Below are 18,201 nucleotides of genomic sequence, written 5' to 3'. Positions count from 1 at the left end.
GATGCTTCAGTCTCAGAACCTTAGGTTCCAACTGCCATCTTGAGGGCCAGACAATCTAGCAAGAAGTAACAGGACATGCCATGGCTCAGTAGCAGAGCATCTGCTGTGCATGCAGAAGGTCCCTTGCATCTCCAGGGACCTTTACACAAAGCAGGCTTTATTGTAGGTTTACTGGGAGGCTTTACTGCAAACTCAAAGTTGTCCAAAAAAACTGACACAAGTAATGGATTTTTTTTAACCCCAGAGGCTACACTCTAACTGGTGTGGCTCATGAACGTGCCTCCAGGGCGGCGGCAGGCGGCTTCTTTAAGGTAAACGGAGCCGGTGCTCCATGCTGCCCAGCAGCCCCCGTGGCGGGGAATCACCTCCGCCACTCACCTGGCTCCCGTGGAGGCAAGCCGACGCCAGCAGCCAGGTGAGTGGCGCAGGTGATGCCCCGCCACGGGGGCTGCTGGGCGGCACGGTGCACCAGCTCTGTTTACCTTAAAGAAGCTGCCTGCCGCCCCCCCCCCCCCCCCCAGAGGAGAGTTCATGAGCTGCGCCTGCACTCTAACACACTGTGAAAAACCCGAATTGTGTGTGAACTGCTCCCCAATAACTTGCAGGGACTTTGGGGTAAATCTGGCCGATATGTGGATGCACCCCCTCCATTCCGGTGAAGATGCGCGTTAAAGGGCTTTAAAAGCCCTATGTGAAAAACTTCCAGGTAGAGCTGGAAAAGATCCTTGTCTGAATCCCTGAAGAGATGCTGCTAGTGTCAGACAATACTGAGCTGGATGGTTCCGTGGTCTGACTTGGTATAAGGCAGCTTGCTATGTCCATAAAAATCAGTGCTTATTGATTTTTAATTGGAAGTGTTTTGCCCTCAAGGTGGGAGTTTGGTACACTATCACCCATCAAAGAAGCTGCCTCTGGTAGCATACTGGTGATGGTCATGTGTGCTCCAAGTTTCTAAGATAATATCATAAAAAGAAACCCTCTTTTCTAAGGGTTGAAGATAGCATGGTACGTCACCCATGAGTTATGTACACCTAACATGCACACCCGAGAAAGGTTTTTTGTGTTATGTGCACAGCTAAAGAAGGTTTCATAGATAATTTGCTAAATGTATAAATTTTCCAAGGTTTCCCTAACCCATGTGCCATTTCATGTAAACAGTCATCTCATGCTGTTTGGAACTCATGCCCTGCAATGCCCTATCAGATAGATTCTTCAGTGTGGTCTCTGTGCTTCACACTAATGTGTCTGGGAGGGCAGAAAAGTGGTGATGGAGTGGGGGCAGCAATATCATAGGTAGCTGGCAGAGGGAGGTATGGCGGTGGGAGTTGGGCAGGCCGTTACAGGGGGAAACGGTGCAGGCAACTGAGGCCTGTTCCTTTTCCCAGCTCTTCTCCCAACCCTCTGACCCCCTGGAGCTCTGAGAACACTCCCTCGAGGATTAGGGTGCTGCTGCTGAACGCCAGGTCAGTCAATGCAAAAACCTCTCTCATCCATGATTTGATTGTGGATGAGCGTGCTGACCTGGTATGTATGACGGAGACCTGGTTGGATGAGCTGGGTGGGGTTGGTCTCTCTCAGCTCTGTCCTCCAGGTTTCCAGATCGTGCAACAGCCCCGCCTTGAGAGTCGGGGAGGGGGCGTTACAGTCATCTTTCGAGAGATCCTCCGTTTCCAGGTGCCCAGTCAGGCATTCTCAGAATTTTGAGTGTTTGTCCTTGAGGGTGGGCCTCCGAGATAGGCTGGGGATTTTGCTGGTGTACCGACCACCCCACTGCACTTCAGTCTCCCTACCTGAGCTGGCAGGGGTGGTCTCGGAGGTGGCCTTGGGTTCCCCCAAGCTTATTGTTTTGGGGGATTTCAATGTCCACGCTGAGGCCCCCCTAGTGGGTGCGACTCAGGATTTCATGGCCTCCATGACAACAATAGGCCTGTCTCAGTTGGTATCGGGCCCTACCCACATGGCAGGACATACTCTGGATCTGGTTTTTGCCGAGCGGGAAATAAATGATCTGGAGGTGGGGGAATTTGAGACCACTCCTTTGTCATGGACAGATCATCATCTGGTGGAGTTTAGTTTGACTGCTCCATCTGCCCTCTGAAGGGGTGGTGGACCGATTAGGATGGTCCGCCCCTGGAGGCATATGGATCCGCTTGGATTCCAGATGGCCCTTGGGGAGTTTCCAGGGTCCAGAGCTGGTGACCCTGTCGAGGCCCAGGTTGATCTCTGGAATGGAGAGATGGCCCAGGCTGGAGAGATGCCCTCTCCGGCTTGGTGGAGCCCGATCTGCTCCTTGGTTTTCCTCAGAGCTTAGGGCGATGAAGCAACTCGGGCGACGGCTGGAACGACGCTGGAGGAAGAGTCATGACGACTCTGACCAAACACAGGCTAGAGCCCATTTTAGGGACTACTCCGTGGCAGTGGGGGTGGCGAAGAAATGTTTTTTCTCTGCCTCCATTGCATCTGCTCAGTGCAGACAAACAGAGCTATTTCGTGTGGTAAAAACATTGCTCCACGCATCCCCCCGAGGTAATGGGGGAGGAATCATCTACAGCTCACTGTGATCAGTTTGCCTGCCACTTTGCAGATAAAGTCGCTTGCATTCGTGCTGACCTGGACTCCAGAGTTTTGGCAGTTCCGGCAGATGTGTCTAAGGTCCCATCTGGTCCCATTGTGTTGGATTCTTTTCAGTAGGTGCGGCCTGAGGATGTGGACAAGATCCTGTGCAGTGTAAGACCACTATTAAAAAAGCCCTCCCTTGATCCCTCTAACCTGGACAACTATCAACCTGTATCTAACCTTCCCTTTTGGGGCAAGGTGACAGAGCATGTGGTGGCATCCCAGCTGCAGAGGGTCTTGGATGATACGGATTATCTGGACCCTCTTCAATCTGGCTTCTGCCCCGGATATGGGACTGAGACTGCCTTGGTCACTTTAGTGGATGAGCTACGCCGGGAACTAGACAGGGGGAGTGCATCCCTGTTGGTTCTGCTGGACTCCTCGGCGGCGTTCAATACCATCGACCATGGTATCCTTCTGGGCCGCCTCTCGAGTATGGGAATCGGAGGTACTGCACTGCAGTGGTTCTGGTCCTTTCTTGGGGGGAGGGTCCAGAAGGTGGTGCTGGGGGACTACTGCTCGGCCCCGTGGCCGTTGGCCTGTGGGGTCCTGCAGGGTTCAGTCTTGTCCCCCATGCTGTTCAACATCTACATGAAGCCGCTGGGAGAGGTCATCCAGGGACTTGGACTGAGTTGTCAGCAATATGCAGATGACACTCAGCTCTATCTCTCCTTGTCACCTGATCCTAGGGAGGCGGTCGATGTCCTGAATCGGGGGCTGGAGGCCATGATGAGTTGGATGTGGGCTAATAAACTGAAGTTGAATCCGGACAAGACGGAGGTACTGTTGGTCAGCAGAAGATCCAATCGGGATGAGGAGATTTTACCGGTTCTGGATGGGGTTGCACTCCCCTTGAAGGAGCAAGTACGCAGCTTGAGGGTACTACTGGACTCGGCTCTGCTTTTGGAAGCTCAGGTGGAGGCGGTGGCTTCGGCTAGTGTGCCAGCTGCATCCCTTTCTCGAGAAGGCAGATCTGGCCACGGTTACCCACGCCTTAGTCACGTTGCGGATGGATTACTGTAACGCGCTCTACGTGGGGCTGCCCTTGAAGAATATCCGGAAACTGCAGCTAGTGCAAAATGCAGCAGCTAGGGTTTTATCCGGAGCTGCCCGTTGGGAGCACATCACACCCATTCTGAAAGAGTTGCACTGGCTGCCAATTAGTTTCCGGGTCCAATTCAAGGTGCTGGTTTTGACCTTTAAAGCCCTTAATGGTTTGGGCCCGGGGTACTTGAGGGGCCACCTGCTCCCAAGGGTTGCTGCCCGCTTGACGAGGACATCTGAGGGGGCCCTGCTCCGGGTGCCGACAATGAGGGAGGCCCAGCTGTTGTGCACTTGGGACAGGGCCTTCTCTGTTGCTGCCCCCAGACTTTGGAATGCTCTCCCAGTGGCCATTCGCTCCTCGGACTCCATCACAGCTTTTAGAAAGCTTGTTAAATCTTGGCATTTTATCCAGGCTTTTACATAATTGTTTTTATTGCTGCTTCTATGTGTTTTTACCTGTTGTATGGTTTTTATGCTTGCATTTTATAGATTTTAAATTTGGTTTGTTTTTATATTTTTAGCTTAATACTTTTATTGTCATTTTATTGTATGTTTTTTAACCTTTGTAAACCGCCTTGCGATTGTTTTTAATGAAAGGCGGTATATAAATGCAACAGCAAACAAACAAACAAACAAATGAATGAATGAATGAATAATGGGTTTTGTGTGTGTGTGTGTGCAGAGACCTTGTCAGGAGCACTGCAAGCATCTTCTCCTCTTTACTTTTTGGCGGGAACTTCACCCCCACTCCTGATGATGTGGTGTGTTGCACCACAGTGATATCTGTCCTCAGTAATAGTGAGACGGCTGCAAAAACAGACAATGTGTGGAACAATAGCGAGAATCCCCTAGCTTTAGCACCTTCCTTAGCTGTTAGCTTTTCACTTCTATATTGTGTGAACTACATGAAAAAGGCTGGCACTTGAGAGATCAGGAGTGCCAGGTTTACGTCTGTCTAATATGTGTGACAACTGCAGCAAGCAACCCAGCAGCTGATGTAATATACTGACAGCAGGACACTCTTATTACTGCAGCAAATTATCCCATTCTGATCGTATAGGCTCTTCTCCCTGGTTCAGCTTCATTTTTGTTGTTTTTCATTTCATCATTTGCCTCTTTATCAGCACTTATCTGAGAACTATTTGGCCAATAAACTTCAGTTTACATGGAGGTACCTATAGCATACCTGTATTTTCCCCTCAGCAGGTCTAAGAGCAGCTGAGGAGGCACAATTTAGATCAGGAAATTATATAGGGAAAAGATTTTAAAATGTCCTGTTCTCCAGAGCTGCTGCTCTGATCCAGATGGGAGCCCCCTGCAGCTACTCTGCTGTTAAAGATGGGAGATCTGATCACAGATTTTTTGTGTTACGTCTGGTTTTGGACCCTTACTTTATCATGAAGATGGGACACATTTTTCATTCATAGATGTCCTTACTGACGTTCCTTCTTGCCCTTTCTGCTGTTGTCTCCTTTACATTTAAATTTCAATTATAAATTTAGTGGGCACAAGGACTTGTCCTATTTTGCTCATGTTACTCTGTAAAGTTATTCAGTGTGTACGGATAGTACTTTACAAATAATAATAACAACTTGGAATACTTGCTCACTTATCTGCACACACACACACAGCATGCACTGCACACAGCATAGATCTCCACTGTTTTTAAAGAGGCACATCTGCTGATACTAAAAATAGGGGCTTGTCAGCAGCTTGGTAATTTTAGGCTCAATGAGAAGCTGTCCCCATGGCAACCGTACAGTTGTTGAATCATTTATTATTTGAAGGAGAAAACCATAATAGTGCTGACGATTTTCAACTCCAGAGCATTTTAAGGGTACTTCATTTTTCTGAATCCCCCGTTTCAGATCATTAATATTTATCAGACAGCACCAGCTCTTGAGCTTCTTACTTGCTTTCATGCTAAGTTCTAACAATTTGATGTCTAGAATGACTGGGTCTCAGCATGGCATTTTAAATCAGGGAGAGGAACAGAGTGACACAACTCGCAGTGCACAGAGACTGCCAATTTGTGTTCCCCAGAGCTGCTGTACTCAGATCTGCTTGGGCAAAAACTGTTGCCCAGTTTGATTCAGATCAATTTCCCCACAGAGCCAGATTGTTCTGTATCACACTGGTGGCTTCCTGTCATCCTGTGTGTTGTTGGAGCTGGGGCGAAGTTATTCAAAACAGTTTGCCAAAGTACTGAGAACAAGGCTGGGCAAAGACATTTTGTACATACGGCAGAAAGTCCAAATGCTGCCTCTTTAGTTAACATGGAATTTCCAAAGGACTGCCTGCTCCCATAGGAACCTGCCCATCATGCTTTAAGACCAGAGTGGACAACCTGAGGTGCTCAAGTTGTTGGACTACAACTCCCAGCTGCAGTAAATTGTGGCTGGGGTTGATGGGAGATGCAGTCCAACAACAGCCGGAGATCCTCAGGTTGTCCATCTCTGCTCTAAGAAGTAGAGCAGAGACCCAGCTCTGGGTCAGGTGCCTACTGCTTCAGAGGTTAATTGGGTGCTGATCCCAGCGATGGCTTTCTTATTGCTGGCAGCCCAGTTGTGGAATTCCTCTCCAGGAACACTCGGCCTGTTAGATTTTAGATGCCAGGGTGAAGCCATTTTATTTCTCTCCTGACCTTTTAACAGATAATATTTTAATGCTGTTCTTGCTGTTTTATTATGGTTTTTATGGTTGTTGATTGCTTTATGGTTCGACTTTTTATTGTTGCTTTGAGGTTTGGTTTTGTATTTTCATTGATTGGTTTAATAATTGTTGTTAACTGTTTTAGAAGCCTATTTTCATAATATAAAGTGCAATAGAAATGTTTTAAACAAAAGAAATAAAATAAATGGGACCCTTTGTTCAGAACGGGCCAGCTTCCTTTCAGTTCAGTGACGCTTGTGCAGGAGAACCTCCCATTACCTCCTTGCCTTAATGTTCACCACTATTCCCTTTCCCATTCTGAAACTATTTAAACAGTGCTGTACAAACAGAGCCTAAGGAATGTTGGAGAAGCTTTAAGGCAACACCAGTTAAAACTTGGTTTGATAACATCTGGGAGCTGATGGTTATGGGCAAACTCTCTACACTGATGAACAGTATAGTAAACTCAAATTACAAAACTTCCCTTTTTGCACTATAAAGATAAGTCTAAAATTTTCCATGAAAGACCTGGATGCTTATATATTTGGAAACGGATTATACCAGTATATAATACAGAGCGAGCGCAAGAGAGAAGGGCCTGGCAACAGGATCAGCATTACCATCATTGAGAAGGAAGATTCTTCAGATGTGATGACGATGGTCTGACCCAGGGCGAACCGTGCTCATCCAAGAGACTGGGACACCCCCTCACAACTTTCGAGAAGAGCTGTCTGAAGGGACAGAGGTGTCAGCCACAATCTCAAATAGTGTGATGACAAAACATCCCTGGCCCTTCTCCCACAACTCTCTCAAGATAGTGTGAAGCCATTGGGGCTCTATATCGAGCCAGGTTACTCTATGGAGGAAAGTCATGGGGATGGATACTCCAGCAACTGCTTTCCCTGTCTTGGTGACTGCCACCAAGTAGCTGTCAAAGTGTACCTCCATCAGCCCATGTGGACATATGCACCCTTGCTTGTGCCCCCAAATGCTGACTCCACTCTCCTGGGGTTTCTGGAAATTGGGGCTCCCCTCTCCCGCAAATCCCCACACCAGCAGATCTGCATACAGTGCAATGCCGGACCAAAATCAGGAATCTTGAATGGGAGTAAAGGTCATCCCAATACCCAGTGTTCCCCTGGTCCACACATGCGGCCAGGCTCTGACACATGGAACATCAAAATCTCCTCTGGGTGCATGCAAGCCTTCCTAGGAAGGAGGGGGTTGTAATGCAAAAGTTCTTTTACAAGACAGAGTGGGGGCCCCATGCAAGCAGGGACCCTTTGTTGGGTTAGCTCAACTCATGAGTGCACAGTCCAATGGAAGAACTAGGGTTTACAGCCCCATGGTCCTCCCCAATAGACTGGCTCTCTCATGAGAGGAATAGCCTACTGGGAGCAGGAGTGTGGCTTAGCCCTCATGCACTGCTTTGCTGGGGTGATCCCTCGCATCCTAGGTCAAGCCGGGACAGACCCCTAGGATCCTTTGCCCTCCCTCTTATACATATCCCTTACTGGGAAGTCATCATTTTCTCTTCCCTTTCCTGAGTAACAGGGAAATAATGCCCCACCCCCACCCTGAAATCGTGCATGTGCGGGACTATTTTGGTGCAAGGCGCTAAGGAGGGCAGTGGTGCCATCGCTGTCAGAAGAAGCGCTGGCATGGCATGGCTTTGAAAGGGATTGAAATGCTCTTTCCATGCCAAAGATGGGAGGACTGCTCTGAAAACACACAATCATGCTTGGCCCGCCCCCTTCAATATTGTGGCCAATTGCGGCCACTCTTCTGACGCTTTGCTACAGTCTGGCCATGGAGCTTGCTGGGATCGGCCTTGGCAGCCGAGCAGCAGGGAGTTTGCCAGACCACGGTTGGACGGCCGTCTGTGATGCGATTTACAGTTTAAAATTGAAACCACGGGTTCTCCAACCTCCAGTTTCATGTTATGTGTGAATGCAGCCAGTAGTTACTAGAACATGGAGAAGAAAAAAATAACTTGCCCTTATGGTGATGGTGGAGATGGAAAGCAACATCTGTAAGTAAAAAACGATGGCTGTTTCCTTACCTTTATTTTTCATTTGGAGATAAACTGATCTCCTTTGGTTTTTGCAGGTGGACAGGCTTCGGCATAGTTTTCAGAAAGCTCATTATGGACCTCAGAATAACCTAAGACGGTGAACAAAGAGGATGAGTTTAATGAAATTTATGATGAGACGGATGGATTAGAATAGCAATTTTGAATTAACTTCTGTAAAACCTTTGAATAAAGCCCTGAGTGGCTGACCAACCCTGTAAGGTAAGAAAATTAAAATACCAGCACTGGTGGCTTCAGTTGTCATTGATACTAGTCTGCCTTTGATCTGCTGACCCAGGTTCAAATCTCCACTCAGCCACGAAACTCACTGGGTGACATAATCACAGCCCTGCTGGATCCTCAGACCCAAGGCCCATCTAGTCCAGCATCCTATTTCCCACAGTTGCTCACCAGATGCCTCCAGGAAGCCCATAAGCAGGAGATGGAGGCATGCCCCCACTCCTGCTCTTGCTCCCTTGCAGCTGGTGGGCTCATCACCTTGGGTTAGTCACCCTCCCTCAGTCTAACCTACCTTTCAGGGTTGTTGTGAGGATAAAATGGGGGGCATTACAGAAGAAGAGTGGATAAAAATGTAATAAATGTTTTAAGATGCTGTCTGATTGTGTGACATTTCACACAACTACTCAGATGGCTTCTAGAAAAGTCTTATGTGTGAAATAAATCAATTGGCTGTAGCCTTATTCACACAATATGTTCAATGCACATAGAATGTGTGTACAGTGTATGCATGTAGAGAACTGTATGCACATACAGTTATTCAAACGTTATGCTGAACACATGTATAGCATCCGTATTTGAGGGGGCCTGTACCCACGTTCACTTTTAAAATGAACACACATGCAGGCGTTTATGCAAAAAAAAAAGTGTACATGTGTACAGACACATGAATGCACCTGCAACATATAATGAAATAAGGCTTGTGTGTATGCATAATCTCATACAGGACTCACCCATAATCGTTTGATGAGAAATACCGGCACTTTTCTGTGGTTGATCTTCTTAGACCCGGAGGAAAATCGGTCAGCCACAAGATTTCAGAAAGCCAATAGAAATATTGGTATGGAATTTGGATGTACATTGGTGTATATTTATGGAGACAATATATATGGGAATTTATGAAGACAATATCAGAATATTTGGTTTACTGGCTGACGTACAGAGCAAGGAAACACCAGTGCAGTGAAAGGAGCATTTCTCATCTAACTGCACTGGTACACTTCCCCTTCCTTAGGAAGCCCTCTGTGCCACTGGAAAATATGTCCCTGAGGCCTGTGCCACATATTTCTGGGTGGCACAGAGGGTTTCCTGGGAAGGGGAAGTTGTCAAAAATTTCCCCTTCCCCAGTGCTCTGTTTGCCACTCTCTTCTTTAGTGCTCTTTCTAGAGAAGAAACTTTATCTCCCATTTAATATAGAATTTCTCATTGATCTCATTTATTTTAAAAAATCAGGACATTTTTTCAATTAGCAACAAAAAGAGAACATTACAAGTAATGTTTTCTGATGCTATGAAATTTAAGGGAAAGTTTGTTAAAGCCGATGTTATGAACAGTTACTGTGATACTTAATAGCACTAAGTTATTATAGCTATATATTGTTAATAGTCATAGATTCCTGTCATTTATTGCTATGACATATAGCTAAATCAATTATGTTTGTTGAACAGGGGAGAAAGTCCACAATTGATGGAAATGTGGTCCAGGATGTCTATAAGAAACTTGATTTCCTGCTCCCTCTTCTGGGGTAGCTGAGAATAGCAACATTGGCTTATACTACTTTGTGAAAATTAGTATTTTTAATCACCTGGTGACTGTTTCCTGGAGTCTAATGCTCTCTGATGTTTGTTTATGTTTATTTAAAAAGAAGAGCATGTCTGCATGGCAGTTTTGAAGGGGCTTAGAAGTACATCTCCACGTATATGTAGACAGATAATCTTTAAATGAAAACCATATCTAGGTCTGCCTAATGGAACTTTTTTCCTTTTATCCTCAGAGCAACCAGGTGACGTGGTTATGCATGCAACTGTGCAGAATCTGTTTCACTCTGTTTTGCTGAAGACACTTTTTCTGAGATGAAAAGCCCCTCTGTAGTTTAACCACTCGCAGCACATTTCAAATAGCTAGTCTTGGCCCATGAAAACACACTATTAGTTAATGAGATGAAATGGCACAATGAAACAGCCTGCCTGATGAAAGCGAACGCTACTTCTAAACACCTTCTCACGGCAGGAGCTTTTAAGAAAATGGAAGGGAATCTAATGGGGATGGCACTTTTGAAGTGGCTTTTCCATATTACTAGGCTGCTGAGTTAAAGAAAGCAATGTGGAAATATATGAGATCTTCTTGTTTTGAGTGCAGATGTTTCCTATCTCAGACATCTTTGAATAAGTGCCCTTTCCCAGATGTTTAAAAGAACCAGATTGTTCTCCCAGTTAGTGCAGCACTCAAGCTATCCCCAGTCCAACAAAAATAGCATGCTTTCCCACTCCCCCCATCCGGATAGCCAGCACTGGTAAACTTGCTGCAGGGAAGAGCCATATGCTTATTTCCCCCCTTAAAATCGTGATGTTCTCTCCTTTAGGAAGAAAGAGAGTGCATAGCCTTCAAAGAACTAGCTTTTTAAAGAAAGCAAGAGACTCCTGACATAGCTGGACATTGCTGTTTGGCAGGGAAGGGAAGAGGGTATCCTTGCTAGTCTTTACCACTTCTTATTTTAAAGAGGTAACTACCCTGATACTTTGGGGAGGAATTTTTGTTGAGGTCACAGCATGTGGGGGAAAGGTTAAGCCCTACCTCCCGACATGCTGTGATCCCAAACTGGACTGGGCCCCATTAGGCTTTTTTTTTCTTCCAAAAAGGAAAAATTGCAGTAGCTAAGTTGGACAGTTGCCTGGGGCCCATGGATATTTGAAAGGCCTACCAAGAATTAGGCCTCTGCACAGAGAAAAGGTTTTATTTAGAAACTGTTCTGGTGATTTGGAAGCGGTCGATTTGACTTGCTGCTTCAGCCACACACTGCTTTGATTTGACCCAATTTGGAGGACAAAGTTTTGGACTATAATGAGAATCACTAAAACATCTATAACTTTTTCATTTTTTGACAGAATGGGATGGAAATTGCAAGGATGGCAGCCCCTTCTAATGACTGGAAGCCTGCCAAACTACAAACAAATAGATGCAGCACTTTTTGTACAGAAACATTTTACATTTTGTGGGGTTTGCTCCTTTTGACACCACACTGTCAAAAAGAGAGAGGAGAAAACCTCTGAAGCATTGAATCAGATCTGAATTAAGGTGGAGTGCTTCAGGCAGCTTTTATTTTATTCTTCTCAATTCAAACAGCTGCCAGTTTGGGTCCGAAATGAAGCAAATCTGCCCAAAGCATCTTGCTTTGATTGGATGTAAATCTCAGCCAAATTGATGAACAGCCCTACTAATTATTACCCAGACACCCTCCTGCCTGCTTTTCTGGAGTGTTGCAGACCAGCAGAAAGGATGCACTGAGGATTTTAAAAGTACTTCTAGTAGTTCATTCTTGCTGTGGAAGGGAAACACTCTTAGTACACAGCACTCCATCATATCTGACCAGCAGGATTTCCCTCTGTGAGTAGATACTGCTCATGTCACTTCTGTTTCAGCACAACATCCTCTCCAGCTGTGGAGTGGATTAAATTTTGCCCAAGTAAACAGCAGTGTGTTTTCACTGGGGGGTGGTGGCAGATCTCTTGCAGAGGATGGGATCCCACATAAACCTAGAATTGGCCTTGGAGCAGGAGATAAGAGGCATTGAAATATTCCTGAAATCTGCAGGAAGAAGGAAAAGGTTATATAGGGGAGACAGCAGATCTGGAATAACAAGACATCAAGGGGCAGTGAATCAAGGCTAGTCCAGGCCTAAAAAGATGAGACTATAATACAATTTGGGAGTGGGGGAGGTAACTATAGAGGTTGCACATCTAGCATCATCAATCATCATCATCATCATCATCTAGCACCATATAGATATAGCACCAGAAAGTTTAATTGCATCATAATCTATATTTTCTGTTGTGCTCATCGCTATTCTGAGGTAAGTGATTCAGTTCCAGTTTGCAGAAGAATGCATGAAAAGTCAACTGCAGAACTACCCTGAGGTGATTTAGTCTCAATTGGCATTGGAAAACTGAAGCTGAGAGAAGAAATAGGGTTCACTAGCCAACCCTGCACAGAGCATCTGTGCGGCGCTTTGGGGCCGCCTGTTTCCCCCTTCCTCCTGCCCCGGTCTCTCCTCTCTTCCCCTTCCTTCTGGCCCTGTGCTCTCCAGCCCTCCTCCCCTCCCGTTCCTCCCCCTACACAGAGCTGTGGTGGGCGGCCAAGAAGGGCCCCGCCGCTGCCTTTTTTTCTCCCTCCCGTATGTCTGCCGCCGCCGCTGCCGACTTTCTCTCCCCCCACCCGCTGCCCGCTGCCACCTTTCTCTCCCCCTGCCCGCTTCCCACTGCCGCACTTCTCTCCCCCTGCCCGCTTCCCGTCGCTACCTTTCTCTCCCACTGCCCGCCGCCGCTTTTCTCTCCCCCCTCCTCTGCCAACCAGCCAGCTGGCCACCACCGGCACTTTCTTCCCCCTCTCCTCCTTAGTCTTCGCTTTGGAACTCTCCCAGAGTGTTGTGAGAGTTCCACCACCAAATCCTGGGCACAGATGTCCCAAGAGAATTAAATATATAGATAGGAACATAGGAAACTGCCATATACTGAGTCAGACCATTGGTCTATCTAGCTCAGTATTGTCTTCACAGACTGACAATGGCTTCTCCAAGGTTGCAGGCAGGAGTCCTGCTGAGCCCTATCTTGGAGATGCCAGAGAGGGAAATTGAAACCTTCTGCTCTTCCCAGAGCGGCTCCATCCCCTAAGGGGAATAGCTTACAGTGCTCACAAATCAAGTCTCCCATTCATATGCTCGCTTCAAAACAGGCCCCTTGGTATATGGAAGGTCCACAGGGGCAGAAGCGGCAAAGTAGGCGACTGGAGTGCAAGTGGAGAAAGACTCGACTCAAATCCGGCAGATTACAACATAGAGCACATGTAAAGATCTATGCTCAGGCAATACGTGCGGCAAAGAAGCGGTTCTTTTTTGCCCGTATTTCATCTGCAAGTTCACGTCCAGCGGAGTTGTTCAGGGTTGTGAGGGGGCTAGTAAGTGCCCCCCTCCCTTGAACCAGAATTTGGAGCCATCAGTTACCCGCTGCGATGTGTTTAAAGAGTTTTTTGCAGATAAATTGTCTTGGATTCGGGCCGACTTAGACGGAGACTCCACAATTAATTCGATGTCTGAATTGGAGGTGTCCGACAACTCCTCTTATGTGGTTCAACTGGATCATTTTCAGTTTGTGACTCCTGAGGATGTGGACAAGCTGCTCGGAGCGGTGAGGCCTACCACCTGTTCTCTTGACCCTTGTCCAACATGGCTTGTTCTGTCTAGCAGGGAGGCTGTTGTAGGAGGCCTGGTAGAAATCATAAATGCTTCTCTGAGGGAGGGCAGGATGCCTCCTTGTCTTAAGGAGGCAGTTATTAGACCTCTTCTTAAGAAGCTGGCATTAGATCCCTCAGAGTTGACCAACTATAGGCCTGTTTCCAACCTCCCATGGCTGGGCAAGGTAATTGAGAAGGTGGGGGCCTCTCAGCTCCAGGCAGTCTTGGAGGAAACTGATTATTTAGACCCATTTCAAACTGGTTTTGGGGCGGGCTATGGGGTGGAGAATGCCTTGGCCTGATGGATGATCTCCAATTGGGAATTGACAGAGGAAGTGTGACTCTGTTGGTTCTTTTGGATCTCTCGGCGGCTTTCGATACTATCGACCATAGTATCCTTCTGGAGTGTCTGAGGGTGTTGGGGGCACTGTTTTACAGTGGTTCCGCTCCTACCTCTTGAACAGATTCCAGATGGTGTTGATTGGAGACTGTTGCTCTTCAAAATCTGAGCTTAAGTATGGTGTCCCTCAAGGCTCCATACTCTCTCCAATGCTCTTTAACATCTACATGAAAACGCTGGGAAAGATCATCAGGGGATTTGGAGCGGGGTGTTATCAGTATGCTGATGACATCCAAATCTACTTCTCCATGTCAACTTCTTCAGGAGATGGCATAACTTCCCTAAATGCTTGCCTGGAAGCAGTAATGGGCTGGATGAGGGAGAATAAACTGAAGATGAATCCAGATAAGACGGAGGTACTTATTGTGCGGGGTCAGAACTCTAGAGATGATTTTGATCTGCCTGTTCTAGATGGCCTCACACTTCCCCAAAAGGAACAGGTTTGCAGTCTGGGAGTACTTCTGGATCCACACCTCTCCCTGGTTTCTCAGGTTGAGGTGGTGGCCAGGGGTGCTTTTTATCAGCTTCGGCTGATACGCCAGCTGCATCCGTTTGAGATGAACGACCTCAAAACAGTGGTACATCTGTTGGTAACCTCCAGACTTGACTTCTGCAATGCGCTCTATGTGTGGCTGCCTTTGTACATAGTTCGGAATCTTCAGTTGGTACAGAACACAGAGGCCAGGTTGGTCTCTGGGTCATCTCGGAGAGACCACATCACTCCTTTGTTGACAGAGTTACACTGGCTGCCAATAGGTTTCCGGGCAAAATACAAAGTGCTTGTCATAACTTATAAAGCCCTAAATGGCTTAGGCCCTGGGTATCTAAGAGAATGTCTTCTTCATTATGATCCCCAACGCCCAATGAGGTTGTCTGGCAAGGTCCGCCTCCAGATGCTGCCAGCTCGGCTGGTGGCCACACGGGGACGGGCTTTCTTGGTTGCTGCCCCAAGACTGTGGAATGCGCTCCCTACTGAGATATGATCCTCCCCATCTCTGACAATTTTTAGAAAGCATTTGAAAACCCAACTCTTCACCCAAGCTTTTTCTGTTCTTTAAAATTTAAGGTTTTAATTTGTGGTTGATTTTAAATTGTTAAATTGTTTTAAGTTTTTGTATATATTTTAACTTGTTTTATACTATTGTTAACCACCCAGAGATGAATGTTTGACAAATGTAATAAATAAATAAATAAATAAATAAATAAATAAATAAATAAATAAATAAGCAACCAGGGCAGACCCTGCTTAGCTAAGGGAACAAGTTATGCTTGCTACTACAAGACCAGCTCTCCTCTCCGGAGAGGAGTTCCTAATAGGTATGTGCATGGAACCAGGTGGGGGTGGTTCGATGGTGGTGGTGTTGCACTTTAAGGGCAGGGGAGGGTGTACTTATCCCTCCCTCTGCTTTCCCCCCGCTGGTGCTCGATATTTGCAAGGTCCTACAGGGCAGCAGTGTACCTCCCTGCTGCCCCATCCACTCCCTGGCCAGAAGTGGCAGGAAATAGCTGGCACATGTGTGCTCGCACATGAGCCCCCCTGACGTGCGCAAGCATGAACATGCATGCAAACTACTTCCGACCAGGGAGTGGACAGGGTGGTAGGGTGGCAGGGAGGTATGCTGCTGCCCTGTAGGACCTTGCAAATACCAAGTGCCAGCTGGGGTAAAGCAGAGGGAGGAGTAAGTGCATCCTCCCTGCCCTTAAAGTGTGACCCCCCTCGCCTTCGAACGTCAGACCTCCCAGTGTTCAAACCTGTTCGGAGGCCTGTAAAAGGGCCTCCAAACAGGTCCATGCACATCCCTAGTTCCTAACTGGCCAATACTAGTCTGACAAGTAAAACCACATTACAATGGGTACCAGCATCACAGGTAGGTTGTCAAGTAAGCGGTCTCAAACCTCCCTCACTGCAAGCTGATATTTGCATTAAATAAAATCTTCAGCAAGGGGTATGTATGAGAGAAAGAGAGAGAAAGAGATTTTCATTGTTAAGAAGAGGTTAACCCTTCCCTTGTGGTACAGGTTCAATCCAGATCAGGGCTCTGTGGTTGCCTCTGGTAGAAAACGAGACACAGATCATTCTATGTATGTACCTAGCCCTGCATGTGCAAGGTTCTGCTTCAGTCTATACCAGCACCTTGCAAGGGCCTGGCTTTTGTTTTTAAGCCTAGGGAGAAATTACGGTATACCAATTATTAGAAACTTTGCCAAGGTCAAAGATTTGGCACAAGCCCATATACAAGGAAAACTACTTGAATTTATAAATTTTTGGAGACAAGAGGTTGCATATTTTCAAACTGCAGGTTCAGACATCCCATAGAACCACAGTTAAATGTCTGTTCTGTGTAATGTCTTCTCACCTTCCTTCAGAAGAATTCTATTTCTGGTGGAGTTAGGAACTAACCAAGTACAATTGTGACATCTCAACTGAGCAGTGTGAGTTTATTTTGATCCACTTACTTGAAATAAACAGAGAGATGGACCCAAGGTTTGAAGCACATTTCACACCTGTTTTCCCCTCACCAGGCAGGTAGGTTAGAATAAACCAAGATGCATAAGTTCAGATGTAATGATGGATCTTGGTTTGTTCCCAGTTCTCAGATGGAAGTAGAATTATTCCAACTCACACATAGGCAAGGGAAAGGCAGGTGAGCCTGAGGCTAGGAGATGTCATATGGAAACAGCATTTAACCATGTGTTGAATTCTAAGAACAGCCCTGCTGGATCAGACCCAAGGCCTATCTAGTCCAGCATTCTGTTTCACACAATGGCCCAGCAGATGCCTCTTGGAAGCCCACAGGCAAGAGGTGAAGGCATGTCCTTTCTCATGCTCTCCTGCAACTGGTATTTAGAGGCATCTTGCCTCTGAGGCTGGAGGTGGCTAGATAGCCATTGATAGACCTGTCCTCTATGAATTTATCTAAGCTAGTGGCCATCAGCACTTCCCAAGGCAGAGGATTCCAGAGATTAATTATGTACTGTGTGCAAAAGTATTTCCTTTTGTTGGTCCTAAATTTCCTGACCTTTAGTTTCATGGGATGACCCCAAGTTCTAGCACTGTGTGAGAGAGATAAACTTTTCTCTGTCCACTCTCTACTCCATGAATAATTTCATAATTTTTATGAAATGAAGTCTCAGAAGCTGTAGCTTTGCCTCATAAAGAAGATGCACAGGGCTCCTGATAATCAGTTGCCCTCTTCTGCACCTTTTCTAGTTCTACAATGTCCTCCTTAGGATATGGTGACCAGAACTCTATGCAGTACTCCAAATGTTGCCACACCATAGATTTATATAAAGGCATTTTATTAGCATTTTTTATTTTTCAATCCCTTTCTGAATTTGCCTTTTTTCACAGCTGATGCACACCAAGTTGACACTTTCAATGAGGTGTCCACCACAGCCCCAAGATCTCTCTCCAGGTCAGTCACTGACAGCTCAGACCCTATCAGTGTATGTGTGAAGTTGGGTGTGTGTGTGTTGCCCCAGTATGCATCACTTTACACTTACTAACACTGGAGAGATCCTTTTGGAGCTCCTTACAATCTGTTTTGTATTTCACTATCCTAAATAGTTTGGTGTAATCTGCAAATTAGGCAACTTCGCAGCTTATCCCAACTTCCACATCATTTATTTTTCAGGGTCCGTAGGTCAACCCTAACTTAGAGTTGACCTACTGATGACCCTCAAAATTCAAAAAGTTAATTAAAAATTGCCAGATTGCCCAACTGCTTTGTGGGTTGAGTGGTAGGTAGCACGCATCATGCCCTACCACTCAACCCATTTTTGTGTCCCTAGACACTACCCACAGGGAATAATGGGCCAGTTCAAATCCCCTTTTTTCCCTATGGCAGAACCAATTTGAACCAGTTCAGATTCAAACTGGACCAGTGGCCAGTTCAAAATAACTGGGGTGTGTGGCGCCCTGGTTAGAGTCTGGCTCAAACTCAAACCAAACCAC

The sequence above is a fragment of the Hemicordylus capensis genome, chromosome 4 (genome assembly GCF_027244095.1).
Source record: "Hemicordylus capensis ecotype Gifberg chromosome 4, rHemCap1.1.pri, whole genome shotgun sequence".
Taxonomy (NCBI): domain Eukaryota; kingdom Metazoa; phylum Chordata; class Lepidosauria; order Squamata; family Cordylidae; genus Hemicordylus; species Hemicordylus capensis.
This window is presented reverse-complemented; position numbering follows the sequence as displayed.